The sequence below is a fragment of the Falco biarmicus genome, chromosome Z, assembly GCF_023638135.1.
Source record: "Falco biarmicus isolate bFalBia1 chromosome Z, bFalBia1.pri, whole genome shotgun sequence".
NCBI classification, from domain to species: Eukaryota; Metazoa; Chordata; class Aves; order Falconiformes; family Falconidae; genus Falco; species Falco biarmicus.
In genome coordinates this window covers 57,225,285-57,238,272 of record NC_079311.1, presented here as the reverse complement: position 1 = coordinate 57,238,272, position 12,988 = coordinate 57,225,285, and the positions used below count along the sequence as shown (strand labels likewise).

Below are 12,988 nucleotides of genomic sequence, written 5' to 3'. Positions count from 1 at the left end.
GAAGCAAATTTTGCCACAGTGTTGAGCTCTGGTGGTAGAAAATAGCCAAAGCATGGGGTTCCTCTCTCACTCTTCCTAGATGGAAAGCACACAGTAAAAGTTAAAAGGAAATGTGAAAAACTTGAACAAAATAGAAACAAGGAGCAAACAACAGTCAAGGCACTGAAAATCCCTTACACAATACGAATTGCAGTGATTATGGATGTCTCTTAGCCTAGGCTACCTACTGGAGTACCAGGAAGATATTGCTAAACTTTGGTAGTTAAGAGATGGAAATAAATACCTTCTAGAGCACACACAGACAGAGCACACATTCCCATGGTGCTGTAGTCCTATATGTACCATACCTAAGATCCATACCACCAAACAAAATAAACATAAAAGAGCAATTCTTTAAGAAAATTTACAGGCTGTGGCTTAGTCCACACTTAACATTATAACAACCTCATGATGTTGTTTTAGTGGTAATAAATGCTACTTGGACAGCATAATCTTCATGAGTTTCATTAACAACAAAGCCCATACTTCTCATAAACTCAAATAAGTGATATAACTGATATAAGTGATGAAACCATGAAAATTCTCACTGATCTCTCAGCCAAATCAGCTAGGGTAAAAAACTATTTATGCATTATAGCCGCAAGATATATATCTGGGAAATTTCTCTTCTTCTCTTTAATATAATAACACACACACCTCGCATATTATATGCAACTTCATGAAAATGTCATCACTGCCTTTGAACTGTACATTTTCAGAAACCCAAGCTTACAAGTTTGAAAACTTCTAACAAAAAGTACTGCAGTAAGTAGCATTGATTTCAATTATTTCTTTTGGCTACAAATGTATCAGAAAGCTTTGCACAAGATGCAGTCTGTGTAACTTGCTGTGGGATTGTTTTCTTCAGTGTGTGGGATGCTAACAGGTATGTATCTTCATCATGTTCCACAGCAAATGCTGGTCTCTTGCTGCTTCAGTCATCAGTTTGAGACTCAAATCCAAATGCCTAACTTCACACCCTCTTTGGAAATGTTTCAAGAGTCAACTCTCAAAGGAAGTATAACCTTCAGGACAGAGTGCCTGTGACTCCCTGCGTTATAAAAACTTCATTGTCCCCTTCACACAAGCTCTAATAGAATTACTAGAAACAGCTGCTGAGATATACAGTATCTAGATACGGCTGTGCTAAAAGTAAGGATAAAGGAAGAGACAAAAGCTGCTTTGCTAAAGACAACTAGCAAACACAAGCATTACTGAGTATACGAGGGAGAGATGTGCTTTGGCAGCAACACACCCCAACAGAATTTTGTTTTTCACATAGTAAAACAGCTGGCACAGCTTTAGAGTCCCTGTGAGGCGAAGTTAGAATCATAGAATCGTACAATAACTCAAGTTGGAAGGGAGCCATAAGGATCATTGAGTCCAACTCCCTGCTCCTCATAGGACCACCTAAAACCAAACCCTATGACTAAGAGTGTCACCCAGATGCTCCTTGCACTCTGACAGGCTTGGTGCTGTGACCACTTCCCTGGGGAGCCTGTTCCAGTGACAAATCACACATATAATCTGAGGTTTGATTGCAGAGTTCATTGTACAAATGAAGAAAAGTCCAACCATCTGGCAAGCATGTGGCCATACTCTCCAGATGTACTGCAGTAGTCGCTAAGGTTATTCATGCCCTTCCTGGCTGCAACATAAGAATCACTTTTCAGTACTATTTCCGCCTTCATATGTCTATAGAGTAAGTTAAATCCTCCTTGTCAAATCAAAGGGTGAAGGAAAAGGATGATGATCAGCTATGATGACTTCTAGCATTTTCAGTGAACTTTTACATGAAAAATGTAAATCCTTTAAAGATTCTGAGCTTATTTTAGCATCCAAATTCTGCACGGCTGAACAGCAGAAAGATTATGTCTTGTTCTAGGAAAGGTACAGTACACTTTTTTTATGACTGCATCTGACTATATTAGATAGCCTATGTCTTGTCTATCCCATTCCCAACAGCGTGGCCTGTGGCTAGTAAAGCTCTGTGAGCAAAGACAGGCTTTTTGGTATCATCATCCAGAAAAACAGCCATCACTGCTACACTGTAGTACACTGTATTAACAGACTGCCCTGTTACGGCCTTCCTGATTAAGGCAGGTAGGAGGATTTTCTTAATGCACGGAAAGAACAGAAACAAAGAAAAAGACTCAGGTTGTTTAAAGCAAGCCTGTCCTGGAAAAGGAAATTCCCCTACCAATATAAGACAAACCTGAGCACAAAGTGACACAAATTAATTTCAGTACTTTGTCCCATTAAGGATTTGGCAAAAACTTCGTATTTAGTGCAACAACAAAATGTCAGGAGGGTCTGTAACGCATGCAAACTATGGGAGTGTGAGAAAAACCAAAGCTTGAACAACCAACAACTAACACTCAAAGCTTCTATACCTCCCCACCCTCGAATAGGGACATCTTCTGTTCTAGCCTTGAACCCTGCACAGTCACTGCTGCACGCAAAACCTGTGTGTTTTCCAGCAATAAATATGGTCTATGAAGGCAAGAGTGAAGTGTTTTCCAAGTTCTCTTACTCTATAGAAACTGTCAGGGAAATTTTATCATACCAGAAAAGATAAGAGATGTATTAATTGGAGAAGAGGGAGAGGTATTCTCTTTACATCCTTCTGCAGATACTTACTGAGGTGAGCCTCAGTAATGTCACCGCTAATGACTGACAAGATCTGTGCTCTTTTACAGGAAACGCAAAAATCCTATGTACTAAGCACAGACAGAAGACCCTCCATTAACTCACAAGTACATGTGGCCCATCATAATCATCAACCTTTTTAGGATTATTACAGTCGTTCCGCTGGTTTAAAAGGCACTGTGCTTTGACATGTCTGTGCTCATGTCATGCTCATGGCAAAGATGAAAAACAGATGTGAAAGTAACCACAACATGTGGTACAAAACTCTAGATCGACAGCGATTCAAATCAGGGTTTCAGTACTCTGAATTGTCTGAATACTACAAAAATAACAGCTTTAGGCACATATCAGAAGTTACCAATCGCTTCCAGAGCCTCTTCTTCACCTTCCAAGTACTGTAATACTACATCCATCCTCTCACAAAGAGGCAATAAGATAGCTCAGAAAATGATCGGGAAAAAACAGTAAAGTTTCTCCAGCTGCATGATTCCTTGGTTTAAAAGAAAATAATTTAAAGCAACATCAAGGCTTTCTATGCATCACCTTCCTGTTAATCATAGTAACTACAAGACTGCACAAGTGCAGGCAGGCTTAACAGTCTTGGTAGCATGAGGAATTCCCAGCAAACGTCTCTTCATAGGGCCACAGCATTATAATAATTCAAATTGGATATGACCATGGGAGGTCCCTACTCCAACCTCCTGACCAAAGCAGGGTCAGCTATGAGATAAACCAAGGTTGCTTATGGCTTTATGCAGTTGGACATTGCACAACTTCCTTGTTTCAAATTACTATCACTGCCTCTTGTCCTCCCACCATGCATAGTCGTGAACTGTCTGACATCATCTGCTTGACAGCCTCCCTGTAGGTACAGGCAGCGCTGTTAGGTCCCACCAAAGCCATCCTTCTCCAGGCTGAACAAACCCAGCTCCCCTGCCTTTTCTTGTAGGGCCTGTGCTTGTGGCTCCATCTGTCTTGGGTGATCCTACACTGAACTAGCTCCAGTTTACTGATGCTTTCCCTCCAGTGGGGATCCCCAAACTAGACACAGTACCTGGAAGTGGTTTCACAAGTGCTGAGCAGAGAATAACCCCTCAGTCACTCTCTGGGCCACACTCTTATTCATACAGCCCAGGGTGCTGCTGGCCTTCTCCAACTCCAGGGCACACAAGTGGCCCTTGCCCACCAGAGCTCAGGGCTGCCTCTGCGGAGCTGCTCCTCAGCCTGCATTACTGTAGGGATGTGCCTTTTTAGCGGCAAGATTCATGGTTTGTCCTTGGTGAATTTCATCAGGTCTTTGCCCATCCATTCCTCCCAGCTGTCCAGGTTTCCCTGACTGGCAGCTCTGCCCTCCAGCACACCAACAGGTACCCATCCAGTTTGGTGTAATCTGCAAACTTGGTTAGAGTGCCCTCTACCCCTTCCTCCAGACCACTTAAAAGATGTTGAACAGGTCCCAGAACAGACCCCTGCAGTACCCCATTCTTTACCAGCTCATTAACTAATGGCCCTTGAGCCTGCCCACCATAACAGATTTTTACCTGTCTAGTTGTCCACCCATCCGAATTATGAGTTGGAAAAATGTGGGACACAGTGTCAAAAGTCTTGTTAAAATGGAAGTAAATTACATCTGCTGCCCTAACCTCATCAACAGATTCAACTGTTTTGGCACCCAGGCAATCAGGTTGGTTATTCATGATTTATTCTAGTAGCTCCCTAATGATGCCATTTAGATTCAGATTTCCTTCCTTACACTAGTTCTGCTTTTTCTCTCTTGCAAACTGTTCTGGGGATTTTAGAGTGCGAGAATTAGTAAGTGCTCTGTGTGGTTGTGACACTTGGCTGGGAAGCGAAAGGATGCAAACAGTTTCACAACTTTATGATAGTGTTTACAGAGAAAATTAAAAAGGAAGAAGAAACTACAATATGCCATAGAAATAGAAATTCCCACAAAAGGAAACAGAAGACAGTGTTTCTTCTCCTCCGTAATTAATCTGACAATTCAAGTCACTATGACTTAAAGTAAGGTCAGTCCTAAGAGGACTCTCAGACTTCTTCAGATAATGTTAAGTAACCTGGTTCAGTCACAGTCTTACAGAGATCTGCAAAACACCCAGAATGTAAAGAACAATTTCTTGTCTACTTAATTTTAAACAATCTAAGTAACATAGCAGAAGATTATATTTTAATACACATAAAAAGTGGAATTTTAAACACACTGTTTTGAAATTCCGTGCCAGAAAACTTCTCTTTGAAAGCAGCAGGAAGCCTTCTCCATGAGGGTCACCCATTTACAAAAAATCCTCTGCTGGGAGAGGTTGGTTGCTCTTGGGTTGATACCAGCTGTGCTGTCCAGCACAGGCAAAACATGTTCAGACATGCTAATACACGTGGGAGCTTTTCTAGATTAAAGCATAAAATAAGGCTGCGTCAGCCTTTGAAGGAAAGGGGGCCTTTATTTTAAACTTTCTTTCAGCAGTCACAAAGTATTCTGTCACTGACTTGCCGTAAACTTCCTCAGATTGTTTTAATTAAAACACTTTTAGACTTTTTTATCAGGACAGTTTAGAAATTCCTGTTGTTTATCCATAGTATACTTTTTGAGATATGACAGATGCAGCACTAAGAAAACTGGACTTTTGTTACCCAACATCTGTCTATTGCACACTGCAAGGCCTGCTCAGAACGTTTTGCAAGAAGTTTATTCTCAGGTAGTTTTTCACATGTGGCATATTAAGCTTAGACAAAAAATCTGATCATGAGAACTGCAAATAAGCAGTTTCCTCATACTTCTTAAGAGTCAAGTCAAGTTTACAGAATATATTCGTGTCCCACCAAACACCAAATCTTGCTCTCTTTAACCTTGGTGGACAAACTGACCTCATTTACAGCCAAAGCTTAAGCTGGAAAGAGAGAACTGCATCGTTTTCAACTCATCTTTTCCTTTTAAATGAAGATAGCTTTCTATGCAACTTTCTGTACTCAGTCCTGAAAGCTGCACATTGCACAACCAGAGAACCTGCTCGTTTTAGGCTAAGAAGCCATAACCTGCCACTCCACACACAGGCCAGAATGCAGTTAACTACAAATGACAGTAAGAGTTGTACATTGTGTAAGGCTTCTCGGCAGCCTACCATTCTTAACAGAGATCAGTTGCCTTCAGGCTTAGAACTGGCCAGTGAATCCTCTCTGACCCAAAAACTAAGTTGTGTGCCAAGTAACAGGAGCTAAGCAACAGGACTGCCTAGCCTCTCTCGTCATTCATCCGTAGAAGACAGCACAGAGTTTTCTACTGAGATTTCACAGGACACCAACGTGGTTTTTGTCCTTCTCTTCACAAGCAACTGAAACACAGTCAAACAAGATGCAGCATCAACTAATTCTCTCCTGAAAAGTTCAAAAGTACGCCATACATTAAGAGAGGTTCATTCTCATCTTTGGCTGAGAAAGTATCTGAGACTCTGATTGCTGCTGTCCTGAAAAGTGTTAAGAATAAACACCCTGCATACATCCAAAATGTGGCTGGCCATGACCACAGTGAGCCCCATGTTTTCATCTGTGCAGGCTAGGATAATGGTACAGCAGACAGCCAAGAATACAGTGGGCTTGCAACAGTCAAATACACCACGCTATATTGAAGCATACCAAACCCAAGCATACCATCAAAGAAAATAAAAAGAACAAGAAGACAGCTCCTTAAAGATTTCCTTGAAAATAGCTGCAATGATAAATCACCTTCACCGCTTAAAAAACACTCAGGGATGAAAGGATAGCAACTAGACTACAAGCACATTCTAGAAATAAAACTAAAAGGCACAGCTAATGAAAGGACATCAATACCTTGTAATTACAGTTGCTTTTTCCCCACAAATCTTTTCAAACATATCTGTGCAAATTAAACATTTAGCTGCATAACATGTCAAAGCTGATACATAACAACTGCCATTCTTTACTAGATATACAAGTATATAGAGGGCATATATGACTATTTTTAGTATTGCAATGGTATTTTAAAGGTCACAAATCTGAATAATTTCCCACCACAATGTTCGACAACTTTGTATTACACTTCAAACATTAAATTATATTAATGGAAGTTTTATGCAGTTATACTTCTGCAGCATTCCAGAATAGAACTTATCCTTCTGCTTCATCTAATTTAAAAACTGCTTGTATGTGACATGGACTCAGTTTGACAGAGGTGTCTTAAAAAATTCACAGCAAGCCTATTCCAGATAAGAGAAAGTGAGACTGACTTATCCTACCAAAGGAAGATAAAAAGAGTGAGGTCACAACTGACATAACTTGAAAAATCACAGTCACAGAGTGAATGCAGTATCAACCATGTAGAAGGATGTATTTATAACTTGGAGAAGTCTTTATGCTGGAAAAATCCCTAACAACCCAACAATGAAGAACATCCATGTAGAGAAAGATACGCACGGCACCTATCCTGCTTCTGGCACAAACTTCTTCATTAAACAGATGACAAACAATATAGAAGAAAAGCACATAGTTGCAAAGGAAGAATACACTGCTGTCCTGGTTTTGGCTGGGTTAGAATTAATTTTCTTCTTAGTAGCTGGTGCAGTGCTGTGTTCTTTTGATTTAGTATGAGCATAATGATGGTAACACACTGAGGTTTTAGTTGTTGCTGAGCAGTGCTTACCCAAAGTCAGGGATTTTTCGGTTTCCCCAGCTCTGCCAGTGAGCAAGTGCACAAGAAGTCAAGAGGACGCAGAGCCAGGAGAGCTGACCCAAACTAGCCAAAGGGATAGTCCATACCATAGAACGTCACGTCAGTATATAAACAGATGGAAGTTGGATGGGAGCCACTGATCATTCCTTGGGGACTGGCTGGGCATCAACCAACGTGTAGTGAGCAATTGCATTGTGCATCACTTGTTTTTCTTGAATTTGACTTCTCTCTCTCTTTTTGTTATCTCCATTTTCATTACTAGCAGTAGTAGTAGTAGTAGTAGTATATTATTTTGCTTTCTTTCAATTATTAACCTGTTCTTATCTCAACCCACCGGTTTTACCTTTTTCCAATTCTCCTTCCCAGCCCACGGGGAGACAGAGGGAGGGAGTGAGCAGCTGTGTGGTACTTCATTGCCAGCTGGGATCAAACCACAACAGCCAGATTTACAAGAACAGACAGACAAAAAAATCCATGCCAGATTTGTAAATGAAGAATTCAAGTAAATAATCACAACGGCACAAGTGGAATGTGGTGTGCTGTTCTCCATGGCCAGAGGTCTATGTTTCTTCAACTGCTACTGCTTGTTAAACAGTGATAAAAAGCCCCATCCATTAATTAATCCAAAAACTTTTTTCAGTGTTTACAGAGTAAAGACTAAGCTTTACAGGAAGAAGCAGCAGAAAAACATGCACTGGACAATACACACCTCAACAAAAACATATAGGAAGGGTCCAGTGCTTCAAGAAGAAAGAAAGGCTTCTTGGGCCTGCACTCGCTGGTTGAGACGTGGGGTTAGATCATTGACTCTCAATAGCACTGTCCTTGCTGGTACCAGGACCTGGGAACCACTAGCAGAGGAACAGTCACCCTTCTTTCTCCACCTTCTCACCAACCTATATCAATTCATGTGCACAGCTTGACTTTGACATCAAGCTTCATTATGCCCTTGTGATTTCCTTTTATTGTAAGGAGTTTCTTGCTGCTAGGGTCGGCCTCCTTCCTGCACCCAGCACGGCTTGTTTAGAACTCATCACATCTCTATCCCTCACTGCCTGAAGACATTTCTTTAAGCAAGTCAGAACAGTTACTGTCACTGCAGGCCCCCCTTAAAACCTGCCTCTAACTGACTGAAAGTAAACGGACAATCAGTAGATAGAACCCTGATGTGTCACAGTTGCACTAAAAGATGGGCTAACAGATGTAAATTTGCAGGGTACCGGTGGTAAGGTGCTTAGATTTGCTCAGGGTATGTGTAATCAAAGCACTTAAATGCTGTTGAAATGACCTGGCTGTAGAAGTAAGGTATCAAATAATGCAAATGACAGACTATTCTCTCAACAGCCCTCTTTCCCTGTACCAACTTGACTGCTATTTTCCACACTCACACAGCTTCGTCATTCCTACAGAAACTATTTTTACTCACTCTTGTGATTCTCATCTTGTAGACCATTAGCTAACATCTCAGTATTTAACTTCCTTTCCTGTGATGTAGACCTCAGATAAACCAGAATACAAGGATATGAAAAAAAGAACAGTTTGTTGAACAGGGCACATGGCTTTGCATTCCCCACGAGAAAAAGAACACCAACCTCAGGGTACATATTGCCAGGGAATTGAAGTCTGGAGACGTACTGCCACAATCCTGTTGATGTTGGAGCATGTTAAAGCAGATGTTTCCTGTCAAGTGTTACACTCTCCCTACAGTACATACTAGTATATTCCAGCAGTCACATCAAGCAAACACATGTAAATGTTAAACATCTTGAGTGAATTCTCCCGTAGTCCACTGCTCCATTTGTTAATGCTGTATTCCTAAGCAACATTTACAGTCCTCTAGATTATTGCTTCCGTTTAAGTTCAATAATGCACTGTGAAAAGCTGTTAAACAACACATCATCATGCACACAAGTGGAAAAGTATCAGATTTCCTAAATCTTTCCTTTCAAGCAATATGTACAAATTTTTTCATAGCTACGGAAATGCTCTAGTTCAATGACTTAGGCTAAACTGTGGCCATACAATATGGATGCACCGTAAGAAGAAGTGGTTTTCATATGCTCTCCAGCAACGACGTCAGGAGACAGGCCCATGACCTGAGAAGAGAGTAGTCAGGTGGACAGGAATTGATCAAATTCCCTCACATGGCGGCTGTTCTTATTACCAAGGTCCAGAAGCAGGCCAAAAGAGACAGCTGGGTACACTGCAGTAAGAAGATTCATTTTGTGGACACAAATCAAATAACAGCTTTCAGACAATAGTGGGGCTCTGATGACCAAAGAACTGTTATCCCAGAGACACTGTGATGACACCATCAAACACAATGAACTATTTCTAACAGAACTCATCTTTCTCTCATTAAAAAAAAAAATAAATCAGGGGTGTTCCCATATAAAGTCATTTTGACCATCATTATCTGTTTCCCTACCCTGGTAAGATCCACTGGGAAAAGATTTCCAGGTGTTTTAATTTTTTATGGAGTAGTGACTGTATTATTAAATCCCAGTTCGACACGCTTGAAGGCTGCATTTCCTAACTTCTTCAGCAATACTAACAACTGGAATAAAAGTTTTTTTCCTTTACCTAGGCACTATGTTTGCTACCCTACTGCACCTACTATTACAAATATTGCCACGTCCTTTTCAATCATCTTTATTTTAACAGAGTTTCTCTATTTTTTGTGTTAGAACAACAAAATACAGAAAATAAGAAATATCAGCCCCAACAGCACAGTAGAAATCTTTTTTTTTTAATTACTCTGTTTATTAAGTGTGCTTTCCCTCCCTTGTTAATCAAGTCTTGTTCTTATTCTTGTCAATACTGTTACATGATGTAGATAACAGTTGGCGTGAAAGTCCTTTTCCTTTATTTATTTTTTCTAATTCACTAACAAAAAACAAGCTACTCAATGTATTTCAATGTATTTTTAAACAATTATTCCCATGGAACTGAATGGTACCGCACATGCATTAAAGGTCAAATTATGAATAAATCAAGCTGTCACACTTAAAGATTAAATCTAGCGAGGTAAGTGGGACATGTCTAAGACACCCATGGATGCAGTCTGGTGTGAGTAAGAACAAAACTTAACACCTAATTTTTGTATATAAGAAGGTTCGCTGCACATCTGTCACCTCAAATGGAATAAATGCTCATTTGAATGAATGACAGTCTAGATGTGACAGAAATAGTTAAGGAGTTTGTTTTAGATGAAGTACTGGCTGTACATGGCAGGGTTTGCCAGCAGAGGCTGCAGGGGTGGCATCTGTGAGAAGAGGCAGGGGCTGCCCCATGCTGGACCAAGGTAGCTCTAGTTAGCTCCAGCAGATCCACCACAAGGCACAGCTGAGCCTAGCAGCCAAGCTGGTGGCCCCTATGGGTAAATATACTTTAAAAAGGCAAAAAGCTGTCCAGCAGTGAGGTCTGAGGAAGAAACAGCCCTGTGAACACCAAGGGCAGAGAAGAGGGATGGGGAGGAAGAGCTGCTCTAGGTGCTGCGGCAGAGATTACCCTGCCACCCATGGAGAGAACCACAGTGGAGCAGATGGATGTTTCCTGACAGACAGAGAGCGCACACTGCACCAAATTTTCTCCTGAAGGACTGCAGCCCATGAGGACAGCCCATAGTGGAGCAGGGGAACAGTGTGAGGAAGAAGGAGTAGCAGAAGGGAGCTGTTATGGACTGACTTCAAACCGCATCCCCCATTCCCTCTGCACCACTTAGGGTGGAGAAGGTACAATAATGATGAGATTGAGCCTTGGGAGAAAAGACTGCAGGTAAGGTGGTTTAATTTGTAGGCTTTCTGTTTCTCACTATCCAAATCTGTTTTAATTGGAAATAAACTACATTATTTTTTGTCAAGTCTTTTGCCCATGATAGTAATTGGCAAGTGATTCCCCTGTCTTTATCTCAGGGAACCCATGAGCTCTTCCATCCTATTTCCCCTCTCTGTCCTGTTGAGGATGGGGGTAGAGAGAGCAGCTGGCTGGGCATCTGGCAGCCAGCCAGCCAAGGTCAACCCACCATAAATATTTGGATGTATATTTTGATGTCCATTTTAGAAGCTTCTAGCATAGGTATAACTACAAATAGATAATAGATGCAAAGAAAACAAAAGCCAAGCAGTTTTGGAAAGTTATGCAAACAGGATAGATTACAGCTAACATCAGCTGTGACAATGTGACAAGCTGTAACATTTCACTCAAAGCTTTTTACTTATTTCATTAAAATCACTATTTGGGAGTTCATTAGGATTTATTTCATTAAATCCATTTTGACCAATACCCACAAGCTTTCACTGTCATACGTTTCATGCACCTTAACAATTCATCTTTCTGCTATATACTAGCACTATGTAACACAAGAGTCTTCTTCTAAAGACAAGAGTGAGATCAGGAATGAGTGGAAGTCAAGTGAGGAAGACCTGTCTTCAGCAGAGGAACACACCGAGGAACACTTAAACAAACTAGACATAAAACAGTCAATGAGGTCTCAGGTGCTGAGAGACATTTCAAGGACGCTCTCTGTTATCTTCAAAGGGTTGTGGCAATTCAGGGAGCCTTCGAAGGACTGAAAGCAAGCAAGTATCATTCCTGTCTTCAAGGGTGGCAAGAAAGAACATCTAGAGAACTACAAACCAGTCAGTCTTACCTTAATCCCTGGGAAGGTTATGGAGCAACTAATCTGGAAATCATTTCCAAACTCATGGAGGACAAGAAGGTCCTCCATGAGTGGCCCGCATGGATTTATGAAGAGGGAATCATGACTGACCAACCTGACAGCCTTCTACAATGAGGTGACTGACTCAGAGAATAAGGAGAGAGCAGTGCATATTGTCTATCTTGACTTTAGCAAGGCTTTCAGCTCTCTCTCCCATTACATTGTCACAGAAAAAATGGTGAATCATAGAACAGGTATGTCAACAGTAGAAGTATTGAAAAGTGTCTGAATTCCAAGGGGCTTAGATGGTTTTGATCAGCAGCACAAAATCCAGCTGGAGACCAGTCACCAGAAGTGCCCTCCATAGGTCAATACCATGGCCAATACTGTTCAACATCTTCATTAATGATCTGAACAATAGGGCAGAGTACACCAATGATACAATACTGGAAGGTGTAACATACCAGAAGAATGTGCTGCCATTGAGACAGACCTCAACAGACTGGAGAAACTGGCAAACAGGAACCTCAGAGAAGTCAATAGAGGGCAATGCCCTGCACATGGGAAGGAATAATCCCTGGCACCAGCACACACTGGAGGCCAAGCAGCTGGATAGCAGCTTTTCAGAAAAGGACCTGGGGTCCTGGTAGACCATAAGCTGACCCATAACCTAGCAGTAAGGCCTTGTGGCAAAGGAGGCCAACAGCATCTTGGGTAGCCTTAGAAGAGCACTGTCAGCTGGTGGAGGGAATTGAGCCTTCCTTACTACTCAGCACAGGTAAGACAAACTGGGATCCCAAGTTCAGTTCCGGACCTACTGGAGCAGTTCTGAAAAAGGGCCACAAAGCTGACTAAGGGATTGGACCATCTGTCATACTACGAAAGGCTGAGAGAGATGGAATTGCTAAACCTCTGAGAGACAAGGTTCAAGGGGGGAAACC

General features: G+C 41.4%; 1 protein-coding gene across 1 annotated transcript in view; it reads right to left on the bottom strand.

The window, feature by feature from the left end:
* Nucleotides 1–12,988, bottom strand: part of PGM5 (phosphoglucomutase 5) — a 78,319-nt gene that overhangs the window by 42,776 nt on the left and 22,555 nt on the right. The gene's annotated exons all lie outside the window — the stretch shown is intronic.